Below are 12882 nucleotides of genomic sequence, written 5' to 3'. Positions count from 1 at the left end.
GTGTAACTCTGTGCTAGCTATGTAATGTAATTCGTGGGGTGCCAATTCTTAGAATATCCTATACAAACCATTGTATGAGGACATGTTGTTAAATAACATACTTTAATTACTTTTTCATGACGCACTATACTATGACTTTTTATGTCCTCCTGAGACCCCAACTTTTGTTTGGTATGCATTTTTAATTTCTCCTAGCTATTTGGGATCAGTAGGACCCAATAAATAATAACAAACTAAACACTGTAAACGAGAATCAAGTCCCAGTGTCCTCAAACGAGATGATAATAAAGTCCCAATGTCCTCAACTGTGTACTTCCTGTGATTTCCTTATATGAGGACACAGGGTCTCAAGGAGGATATGAATTTTTTACTGATCTACTAACACTTTTCATACTTTTAAAAGTGATGAAATGGAGAGACAGTACAGTGTTTGACAATGATTGTACCCACAACAGTCGAGGAAAGGCTTCTTCTGGGGTACGGCAACACCACACGCAGAACTGAAGTACGCCATATTAAATCCAGTAGTAATAATAATGGCAATTTCTTGAGTTTATTTATGATAATGATTACAATTACTAATTACTACCTTCTTTATTGTTTTAATCAATATACTGGGGGGGGGGGGTTGAGCATAATTAATTAATGGGAGGGATGTGTCCCCCCAACATATATATTATAACTACTGCCAAGGCACATTTAGTGATGGATATTTCAGGTTGTATATACATACATCACATTTGAAGTCATGTTTTCAGAGGCTTTAATGCAAGGTTGACGTCTTACGCTGCTATCTTGTTTGAAGATGTTTCCTTTGGTGCTTTCTAAAGTTCCCAAGTAGCTTTTTGATGCAAATAAACGTCAATTCTGAGGTGCAGTGTTCACAAATAGGTTCATGACGCACATTGAGCATCCACTTCAAGGGGATTACATTGCAGCTGCAGAAGGGTTGTGGGGGTCGGTGTGTGAAACGGTGCATTAGTGAAGCATATTTGTCCTATTTATTATATTATAATCTTGGTGTCTGATCAAATGATAATGTATAATGAAGCCACGCAGCAGTGTACAGCACAGATTGCGGATCAGCTTTCAATCACACTTCACCTTGTCAGGGGGGACGAAAGACAGCGCGTGCATCCGATGTCACACACATATGGACGCACACATAATTGTATGTACATATATGTAAAGCCCTCGGTACGCATTGATGCATGTCTGGCGTGGCATGGGGAGTGAACCCTTCACCTTGACAGCAGCTTGTGTTAGAGATTGATTTACAACTTTCAGCCACGAGTGGTTCGACACCTCTGTTTCCCCTGTGAGCTGTTGCAGTTTCAGACACCGCAAGGCCGGCTGGTAAATATTCATTAGCTATGAATCAGACCACTGCTGCACCGGTGCAGCACTGCTGTGTCGATGTGTCAGGTTGTGTGGCATGGCGCCTGTGTGTGCACACCAAACACGCTTCCACCACGTCACCTTCCATTCCCAAAGGTCCCTCAGTATTGTGCATGGTGTGACCAAGTGCTGCTGTTCATTTTGCATCAGCTAACAGGATGGATCCCCGTCCTCCCTCAGACCGACAGCGGGCTAATGGCTCTGGCTTTCTTCCAGTGGCCAGAGAGAGATGGGAAGACACAACATGATGGATGAGAGAAAGAGATAGAGAGAGTGGGTAATAAGGAATAAAGCAGTGAAGAAGAGCAGAGTGACATGAATCTGGAGCAGCAAGAACTCCTTCTCCATGTTGGTGTCACAGCAAAGCCAATGCAGACAATAATTGTGTGTGACAGTTTTGAAAGGAATCATACAATTAGATGCCGCCTGGATCTGAAATGCGTGTGCTACAGTGGATATGCCTCTTTGTAGAAAAGCCGCTGTTGAGCATGATGAGTGCCTGATGGGGAAACCCAGGGTTACGTGCTTTGTTTGGACAATTTCGTCACTCGTAGCAAACCATTACCCAGGCACACAGAAGAGCTATATTGCACTCAGCTAAGGAGAATGGGCAGTTAAGTGTTTCTCTTACTCATTCCAAGACAGGAGAAATGAGCAATGAGGACAGGTGGGAGCGTTTAAGTGACAGTAATAGTTTGAGGAAGGACTCAAATCACTGCGTGCGAGGCATCTGGCTGGCAAGTAGGAGGCTATACTTGAACTGCTACATAAACACAAAAACTCTCAGAATTGTTGCCGTGAATAAGCAAGATCAAATACAGAGCTCTGGTTAAAAAAAATAAAGTGCAGCTATTGAAGCATGCACGTTCCTGTCCACCTCCTATCACTAAGAAGTTGCACGCATTGCCTTAGCTGCCCTTTCAAGAGCAAATCATCTGTCACAGAATGACTCAAGAACGTGCATCTTTGACCCCAAATGAAGAAAGTCAACTTGAATTTGGGGAGATTCACCTGCAGGCTAACAGACACACACACACGCACACACAACATCCTCTCTTATCTTCATTTCCCTCCACTCAGGAGTAATCTGTTCCAGGTGTCAATCACCAGTCCTGACTTTATTCAGGGTTAAATAGCACAGATCACAATTTCCCATCCCTCTAGAATTGACTTAACATTGGCAGAGTGTATTTTTTTTTTATAATCGGGCGACTACATCATAGCCACTGGCACATTGGGACTGTCAGTGCATGACCTCTATAAACAGGGGGAAATGAAAGACCATTTCAGATCAGCTATTACCTAAATAAGCTGTCTCTCGAGAACAGGTGCTCCTGCCTGAAAAGAAGAAAATGAAGCGAAGGGTATTATTTCAATAGGTCAAAATGCCTTAACACTTGACAGAAGCCCATATGCTGTAAAAGCTGTTTTGAGAGGCGGGAGCCCTTTTTATTCAATCTGTCAAGGTGAAGATGTTAATTCAGGAGTGTAGAAGCCTCTCTGTGGGCCACCACTTAATAGGTGCCCTTCCCTTACTTCCGCTCCTCTGCCATATAGTGCCCTTGCGAACCAGTTTAGCGGGATTAGCGAGGCCCTTGACTGGAGTCATTCTCCGCATAACCCCTGGGTGAACTTCTGCTCCACTAGGTCTTGAGAGACGGCTCACCTTCAGGTCTTACCAAGGATTATTAGCGTCCACTGAATCCGTGCCCTCTTCATAAGCCAGCAGGATGCTGTCAGATGAGTTAGAGCGGACGGCAGGAGACGCTCTTGGATGTTCCAAACGACTGGTTTAGTGCCTCCAGCCTGTGAAGGGAATAGCAACAGACGGCCAAACAGAGGAGTCATTTTAGATTCCAGTCAGGCTTTGTTGTTATTCCCTTTCTGCCTTTGCTCACTCTTATCTTTTTCTTCTCCTTCTTCAAGTGGATTCATTCCTTCCTGATGTTGACATTAGCATTGGAGCATTATTGATCAGCACTCTGCAGGAGCATGTCAGGTAGATTAAATCACCTGACCCTAGCTTGGTCTCTCAGCATCCATTCAGGACTTTCAGACAGGCGTTCCTTATCTAATATTGAGATGCAGCTGGAGCAGTGGAAGCTGAGTGAGGTGATGCCAGTCCTCCCTCCCGACACCTCACTGGACACCAGGCACACTGCTGCAACGGCTCAACTGCACCAGGCCCTCATATCCTGGCATGAAATGAAATCAATCTTGTATAACTTCTAAATATCTCTTCAATTTTGTAACACTAAGATTGAGCAGTGTTCACAATTTTTGAAAGCTCAAATGCAATCAGAGCAGAAGAGAATAAGAGAAATGTGGGATTAGATTGTGGTCAGATGAAGCTCGGTGGACGCCTCAGATATTAGATTGTGGTCCTTTGAAGAGCTTCACGTGACCCTGTAAGAAATGCATTTTGCTCTCTTACATCTCAAGATTGAAGCTTCCCTTCTTTTAAATTCACTGTTTACAAATACTGTCAATGTAAAACAAACCTGTTCAGCTTCAAAGCTCATGTATAATTCATGCTCATGCTTAAAACATAAAGCGAGCCAGCGGTGGGGCATCAGTGACTCATAAGAGGACAGCATGTTGTAATTATGGATGTGGGCTTTAAAGAACACTGCAAAAGACTGTCTGTACTGTACATGCTCACCAAGAAGGATCACGCAATTAAGAAAGCTATGTACGCACTATGTAAGAGGTGACGGCTCATGAGTCCTGGATGACTCACACTCAGTGACTCAGGACTATGATTGTATGAGGAGGAATTTAAGAAAAAAAAAAGAGAGGATGCCACGCACTGCATTCAACACCGTCAGATTTATACAATAACAATATTGTCTTCAGCTTCATCAGGTGTGTTTTTAAATCCAGTGTGAGCTGTTTAAAACTGTATTAGGATATGTGTGTGCCTCCATTCTTGGTGGTTATACAGGGAACCATTGGCAACTCTTTATAGTATATGTCTTTCTGTCTCTCAAGAAGCTAAAACATCCGTGCAATTATTTTATTATTTTTTCAGATTCACATTATAATGGAGTAGCTTGACATTTTTCCATTTCATTTTCTGTCTGAGTGTTTGTTATGTCCCCCAAGGTGGTCTAGGGGTGAAGGAAGCAACATAAGGCGAGATGAGGAAAATGAGGAGTCAGGTAATGCAGTTTAACCCTTTTAGTGTTTGTTATGGAAGCATAAAAACATCAGGGAGAGCACTGGCCAAAATAACAAACAAAATAGCCCTAAATATATAGGAAAAAAAAGGAAAAAGTACAATCCTGTGGCTAACTCCCTAACCAAACATGAAAAAAACAGGAGAAAAGGAGCCTCCTGGCAGTGAACTTAAGGGTTGTGAGTTAGGACAGATGAAGCTCAACAGGTGACAGAGGCCTCACAAAGATAAATTCAACAACATGGCTTGTTTTACAGGCCACTATAATTTGACAAAGGTATGTCTAACAGCAAGATTGGCTCAACAAGTAACGGTACTTCAACAGTCTGACAAAAAGTCACAGAGAGCTCTGGATTATCTATACAAAGTGGCTCACCAACACACCAGCAAAGCAGATCAGGGCAGCAAACAGAGACTCAAAAAAGCAGCTCCTCAGCCTTTATATACCCCAGATGGTCTGATTGGCTACTGGTCCCCAGCCAATGGCACAAGAGAGGAGGAGCTAGGGGTAAGGCTTGAAGAGCAACACAGTGTAGGTTAATCACCCATTCACTGATCAGTGTTCATTGGAATTCATACCACTCTTCAGGCCCAGTAGTTCACCTGGTAGCACAGGCGCTTCATGCACAATGGGCTATGTCCTTGGCACAAAAGGCCACGGATTTGACTCCAACCTACGGCCCTACCTGCATGTCCTCCCCTCCCTCTCCCCCTTTCATTCTCAGACTATCCTGTCAAGTGGAGGCAAAAAGCTAGAACAACCTGATACCACTCTTGTGTCTGCACCGTAAATATGTAGCTGGAGCCAGCAGATGGTTAGCTTAGCACAAAGATAGGAAACAAAAACAGACAAAATATAATGTGTAATAGGACAGCTTTAAACATTACCTTTGGACAGAGCCAGGCTAGCTGTGACTCCCTGAAAGTGGCGCCCCCAAGGAGGGGCCAGGAGGGGCCAGGAGGGGCTATGGCCCCCTGATACAATCACTATTCACCCCCAGTAATTGAAGGTCTTAAATTGTCTTTGTGGTGCGCTTTTCAACTTAGTGCGAAGGTAGTCGTATCTTGTGAAACCAGACATCTAAAGCTCAGTTCAGACCAAAGATTTGTGACGAGACGAGTTGAAACAGGCAACTACTTGCAATGCGCTGTTCTCCAACACTCTAAAACCCTGCTGGTTTACACCAGTGCAGCTAGATGAGACAGTGTATCATCTCTATGCAACAACACTCTGTACTTCTCTTCTGTTTTCCAGCTTTTCAGGCTTATTTTGTGTCTGAATATAATTTGTAGCTTCTTAAAATATGAATGAGGATAGTGATAGCGAGATACTGGCTACAGCTGCATTTGTAGTGATGAAATGGTGAAAAACAGAAACAAAGGAAGCATCAGATGGACTGTATTCATAATCAATATGCCACAATAATATAAGTAAGCAGCGCCAATTAGTTAGTCAATGATAATGTGTGTGGTTCTAATCTCATCATGAGTCTTTGGTCTGAGATGGGTTTACGGCATCCACTGGCCAACATGTCAGCATAGCTTGAAGGCAAAGGAGCTGGAAGAAGCTCCAATGGCTAAAACTGGCTAAAGGAACAACTTCCATGGCCATTTTCAGCAGGGTCCTTTGAACTCTTACGTAACGATATCTGAATAAAAATGGGTTCTATGGGTAAATATGAGTCTCTTCTAAACTGAAGAAAGCTTGCTCACAGTAAATGTTTTGTTCCTTACACTCATGTTCTTCAAATTAAAGCTGCATTTTTTTCTTTTTAAGGGAAAGGACAACCAGCCTATCTGAAGAACAATGAATCACTGAACATCTATAGATACATAACACACTAAAACAGGATTGCTGTGGAATTGAAAATGTCGAATGTACTGGTATTAGTCTATGCACATCAGATAATTAGTGATTTTAACTGTAAAATGAGAAACCAAAATATAACTTAACTCTCCATATGAGTATAGTTTTCAACTAGCCTGTATACTCCAACAGCATAAGCAAATTCCTTAAAATCAGTTATGGTTGTTTATGGTTTTGGTGTGCCATCCCAAGATTGTCAGTGGCCCATCTGGCCACCCCTATCAAATATTTCTGGGGGCGCATCACTGCCGCCTGCTCACAGTCTTTTGCTAATCTAACCACCACTACTACTCACTCCAGCTATAGTGCCGTGCGAAAGTGTTCACATCCCTTGGCATTTTGCCTTTTTTGTTGCTTTACTGGAATTAAAATGGATTTTTGGGGGGGATTTGCTTCACTTGATTTACACTACCATTTTGAAGAAGCACATGTAGTCACTGGGACTTTTGCCCATGCTCTGAGGCAAAACTGCTCCATCTCCTTCATGCTGGATGGGTTCTGCTGGTGTATCGCAATCTTTAAGTCCTACCACAGATTCCCAGCTGGATTGAGGTCTGATCTTTGACGAGGCTATTCCAAGAGATTTAAATGTTCCCCCTTAAACCACTCGTATGTTGTCCTGCTGGAGGGTGAACCTCCATCCCACTCTCAAACCTCTGGAAAATTGAAACAGGATTTCCTCAAGGATTTTCATGCATTTAGCACCATCCATCATTCCCTATATTCTGACAAGTCCCTGCTAATGAAACAAATCCCCACAGTGTGGTGCTGCCACCACCATACTTCACTGTGGAGATGGTGTTCTCGCCTCCTGGAATTATGAGTGCCGAGAACATAACATTTTCCTTGATGGCCAAAAGGTTAAAATTTAGTCTCAATTTACCAGAGTATTTTCTTGTATTTGTTTGAAGAGTCTCCCACGTGCTTGTTTGGATAACTCCAAAATTCATGTTTTCTTATTTGGTCTCTTTGTTGCCTTCTGATTAATGCTCTCCTTGCGTGGTTCGTGAGTTCTGGTGGGCGGCCCTCTCTTGGCAGGTTTGTTGTGGTGCCAGATTTGTTTTTCTGTTTTGTAAAAATGGATTTAATGGTGCTCCCAGGATTGTTTGAAATTTCACATATTTTTTTTTTTGTAACTCACCCCTGACCTGTACTTCCCAAGAACTTTGTCCCTGACCTGTTCAGAGACCTCCTTGGTTGCTTGGCGGTGTTGCAGACTGTTGGCCGTTTTAGAACAGATGTATATATACTGAGGTCATGTGACACTTAGATTGCAGATAATTGGCAGCATCAGACCTCATGTGGAGGCCTTATAGTACGGGAAGTGAACACATGAGCACACACATTTTTCAGTTTTTTATTTCTTAAAATTTTTAAAGCTTCTTTTTTCCATTTCACTTTCACATAAATCCAAATAAAATGCCCTTAAATTGCAGTTTGTCAACGAGGGGTGAATACTTTCGCAAGACACTGTACATATTTACCAAACAAACATGAGAGTGGCACTGATCGTCTTATCTAAGCCTCCGCAGGAAAGCAAATGATCGTCAAACTATGGTTAAAATAAAGATGTATTGTACTGTGTTGTGTTCTTGTTGAATCACTCTTCTCCTTATGTGTGTGTAAATCATGGCAGCCATGTATTAAGGATGATAAATAACCAATCAATTTCGTCTCTCGAACAAATCCAGCATCAGGAGGAGCAAGGCTGTCTCCATTCATCGCTGTCACAAACTGTAACAGAGGACCCATCACATGCCCAGAGGACAAAACAAAGCAGCTGACTCCAGCCATATGTCTATCAACCCACACTTTGTTGTCTGATTTTCTGATTTAGTTTACCTTTCTCCCTCTACTTTTATGTCACAACACCAGACACTCTCTGCCCAACCAACCTGGCAGGACAGCAGCAGCAGTTGTGCACCTTGCCAGTGGTGGTCACCAAAATCAGCAGGAGCACGCCTGCCAAAAAGTGCCATCGATTTCTGCTGCGGCTCTGAGCTACGTTAAGCTGGGTCCCAGGTCACAGCTCAACAGCTCAACGCCTCTCTTTGGTTTCTCTTTCACAGCAGACTGAACCGGGGAGCCCGATGCCAGCTGGCCTGCCCTGAGCTTTTTACCCAGATACTCCATCAAAGTGCAGTGTGGTAATTAGACAGGGTTAACGCCAAGGCCCGCCACAGGTGCCTATTTATTAGGTTGATTATCAAGTGTCCCGCGGCAATAGCCACTGAATAGGCTCAGGTATCTCTTTTGTTGCTTTTGCACACATGACTCTGTGCTCTTTCTGCCGCACATATTTTAGCATATTCCCCCCATTCAAAGGAGTCAGTTCATTCATCTCTCAGCATCGGCTTAACACATCCTCTCCGCGTCTCGCCAGGCTCATTGTTGTGCTTGGGACAGTGATTACTCCAGAGAGGCCATGGATTAATCAGACTGTGGAGCGCACATTGATCTTCAGTCCAATCCATCAGATATTGGCTTCTGCTCGATGAAGGGGGAGCAGTGCAGCATGAAAATCAATCCCATAAGGTCAGGGGTTCCAGTTTGAGAAACAGATTATAATTGAGGTGACTGTGTTACATACAATCATGAAATATCCTTGACTGACGACAGCATGTATGTGACAGTTCCACCTGATTACAAACAGGCTTTTGACAAAGTGATTTACAAGAAAAGAACAACATATAGTTTTGATTCACTTCTTAAAAGTAAGAATTAACAACAGGAAATTAATATTTAAAGCAGAGAGAGAGAAAAACAAACCAATTTTTCTACCCTGACAAGCAGTTAGGAACACTTTTCCTTCCTCCCCTCCTTCTCCCCCCAAAAAGGGAACAGCCACAGCCATAAATCACCATCCGAATAGTTTATTTATTTAAGTTTTTAGGAGCAGCCCACTTTATTTTCTACTTTACTTATTTCCTCCACAGCTTGAAACATAAAAGTCTTTGATATGCTGAACAAGACAGTGATTTATTGCATTGGGAACCAACCCTACTGTGACTCTACTAGACAAGGTACTCCGAAATAATGAGGATGAAATAATTATTTTGTTGACTGAGTCTGACCTCACGGAATCTCACCGATCCTACCGGTGACTGACCATATACTGGTAAGAACAGCAGCTGGGCCTGTGCACTCTGCTGCGTATGAATATTGATGAACAGCGCACTCCACCAAACCTGTAAAATGAGGTGCGCAGAATGGAGAATGAGGCCCATTCTGTGCATGATGTGCTGAGTGACAACATCAAGTTTTAACACAGATAGTGACACTGAATACCTATCTGTGTGACAACACCAGGCGTAGCAACCAGTCATGCAGCAACAATGGAGTTTGTTTCAATTCTATATAGCTCTGCTGCAGACAGGCTGGTGTGTAAATATATAAGACCTGTTTGATGGTAGCAAAGCTGTTTGGGGAGATGTGGATTTCAAAAAAAAAAAAAAAAAAAGGCCACATCCTCTTGAAATCCTACTTGTTTGTTTCCTGTCACAGGTGAGTTATTTAGTCAAGCATCCTTATCTTGGAATTAAGCCCCCATGGCAACAACCATAATGATGCGCTCCACCATAATCACCCGCAACAGTTCTCTGTGACACACAGCATCAGGTAAACACATCAGATCCTCAACTTGATTTTCAGCCTTGGATGTGTGACCAAAATTTATGCAAATTGATGTCTGAAAACATTTTTTTCTGCTCTGTTTTTATACCACATTTAAAGGATGACACAACATTTTGGGTGAAAAACAACAATGCAGGTCTTTGATTTGGTTAAAGCTTTGGTTAAGGGATAAAGCTTCATTTTCCTGGCTCACAGCACTGTTGCATAGCAGTGAGGAAGGAGGAGGAGGGTGAGGAGGAGAAAGGCTCGTCTCATCAGAGCTTGACTCGAACTGCCCTCCTGAAAGGCTCTGATGTGACTGACACCTCTCTCCTCTTTGTCTTCGCCACTCCAATTAGCTCGGTGACAGGTGCATGTGGAGAAACGAGACAATCAATTACCATCCCCACTCTTTTCCCTCTGTCCCCTCATCATCTTCCCCGTGTCTTTATCACACTCTGCCCCCCTCCTCTTCCTTTCTATTACTCTTAATTTATCGTCTTTTCTTCCTCTTTTCTCACCACCTTCCCATTCATACCTTGTCAGGCTTCAAAGCACATCCTCTCCCTCTCCCTCTCCTTACTCCTCTCTCTGTGTTTCACTGCAGCATGCCTACAGTCGGGGTGACGGGGAGAGAGAGAAGGAGAGGGAACATGTCACTCAGACTGTGAGGCGCCCTCCTGCTTTCCACTCAGACACACCAAGCAAAATCACTGCCAGGCATAACACTGATGTGACTCCACTACTATAGGTAGCAGTAAGCCCCGACAAAGTCACAATAAATGCTGCACAGTCCTCTGTGGGATCCTCTTGACCACAGCTTTGTCGCATTACGGAGGCAAACTGGATCCATTTCTTAGTCCATTTATTTGTCAGACGCTGGAGTCAAATGTATCTGGAAACTCAATAGGTACCCTGGGTTATTTAAAACACTGATGTCACTGCAGGTTTCAGGGTGGGTCTTCTTGACTGGATGTTTAATGGTGGAAGTTTGCCACCTGCTGGTAATGATCATCACCTTCTCCGGTGTCCTTTGTCAAACCTCTCTGATGAATCCTTTAAAAATACTCACTCTCCTGACATTTAAAACATCCACAAAAAGCATTTCATTCTCTTAAGGTCAGAAGGAAATTCCCGACGTCTGACCGAAAGGATCAAATTATAATGCCTTAAAATGTCCGTGTTGTCCAGATTTCCAACCCTGTTTCAAATTTTGAAATGTCTTCAGGTGGAAACATGCTTAACATCTTGTGGGTCATTCAGGTTTTGTTACTCACATATGAGGGGTTATCTTTCACATGTCCAAGGTTAAAGCCCTGGATCCATTAACACTGACCACTGCCAGCTGCAATGCAACATGCAGTAACACTTTACTGTCTGTCTAAATGCTCCTGCACATTACTGAATAGCTACTGTGGTTCTCTGACTCACACTTTAATGGAGTTGGAGTGCTGTGATTCAACAAAAACGTGCAGCTACATAACTCCAACTCTCTTGGCTATATGCTCAAATTGCATTTTCAGCCAATGTCAATTTTAGGATTTTACTTCAAATTAAAGGTACAGCATGTAAGATTTAGGGGCATCTATTGTCAAAAATTGTATAAAACAGTCATAACACAATGTTTTCATTAGTTTATATTCTCCTGATAATGAGAGTCATTGTGTTTTTGCGGTCAGGATGAGAGTCAGCACCTCCAAGTCTGAGGCCATGGTCCTCTGCAGGAAACTGGTGGATTGACCCCTCCAGGTTGGGAGAGAGTTACTGCCTCAACCGAGGGAGTTCAAGAATCTCAGGGTCTTGCTCATGAGTGAGGGTAGAAGGGAGCATGAGATGGTGTGGCTTCTGCAGTGATGCGGGTGCTGCGCCAGACCGTCATGGTGAAGAGGGAGCTGAGCCAGAAGGCGAAGCTCTTGATTTACTGGTCCATCTACGTCCCAACCCTCACCTATGGTCGTGAGCTCTGGGTAGTGACCGAAAGAATGAAGTCGCAAATACAAGCAGCTGAAATGAGTTTCCTCCGTGGGGTGGCTGGGTTCAGCCTTAGAGACAGGGTGAGGAGCTCGGACATCTGGAGGGAGCTCAGAATGGACAAACCAAATACTGGCTCTAGATAAGGCCATTTGAATTTTTGCATTTCTGCATCCTTGCGTTGGCCCCTGTAGTTGTCCCACACACTTGGCACACAGGAGTTGTTTCAGTTCTGCAACCTCACAGCGAGATGCCACTAAATCCTGCACACTAGACCTTTAAGTCAAGCTGTCAAAGAGACAAAGTTGTTTTCAGACAGATGAACAATCAAAAAAACAGACGGGGCAAAAAATATCTCTTGGTGCAGGTATTGATCTGATGGAACATAAGGCTGAGGCAGTCTGGTCTCACTCCCAAGGCATCAAAATACGACAGTAGGGCAATGTCCCTGTCATCATAGGGCACCCCATAGTGTCTGTATGAGACACACCAGGCTTTCAGCCAACCACAATGTAAACCCATCCACGCCATTATTAGAGGGACATAGCAATGGATGTAAAGGTTGCTTAGGGTGGAGGGGTCCATCAAGCACACGACTTTGACCCTGGTGATCGTTTCCTGTGTGAAACTAAAAGTCAAGGTCAGTGATTTGTCATGTTAGTCAGCTGACGTGACTAACATCAACCACTCTCTTTTGCTGAACCTAACCTAGCAGTTTTGTTGCCTAACTCGTGGACCCTTCTTAGTAACGTTAGTCGACTTACGTAACTTACCACCAACCCCTTCTATGTCAATACACAATGCAAAAGGTCGCCCCTGGCATCATTGTTACAACTGGCGAAAAAAAGGATGAATA

Source organism: Epinephelus lanceolatus, chromosome 4 (assembly GCF_041903045.1).
Source record: "Epinephelus lanceolatus isolate andai-2023 chromosome 4, ASM4190304v1, whole genome shotgun sequence".
Classification (NCBI taxonomy): Eukaryota; Metazoa; Chordata; class Actinopteri; order Perciformes; family Serranidae; genus Epinephelus; species Epinephelus lanceolatus.
This window is presented reverse-complemented; position numbering follows the sequence as displayed.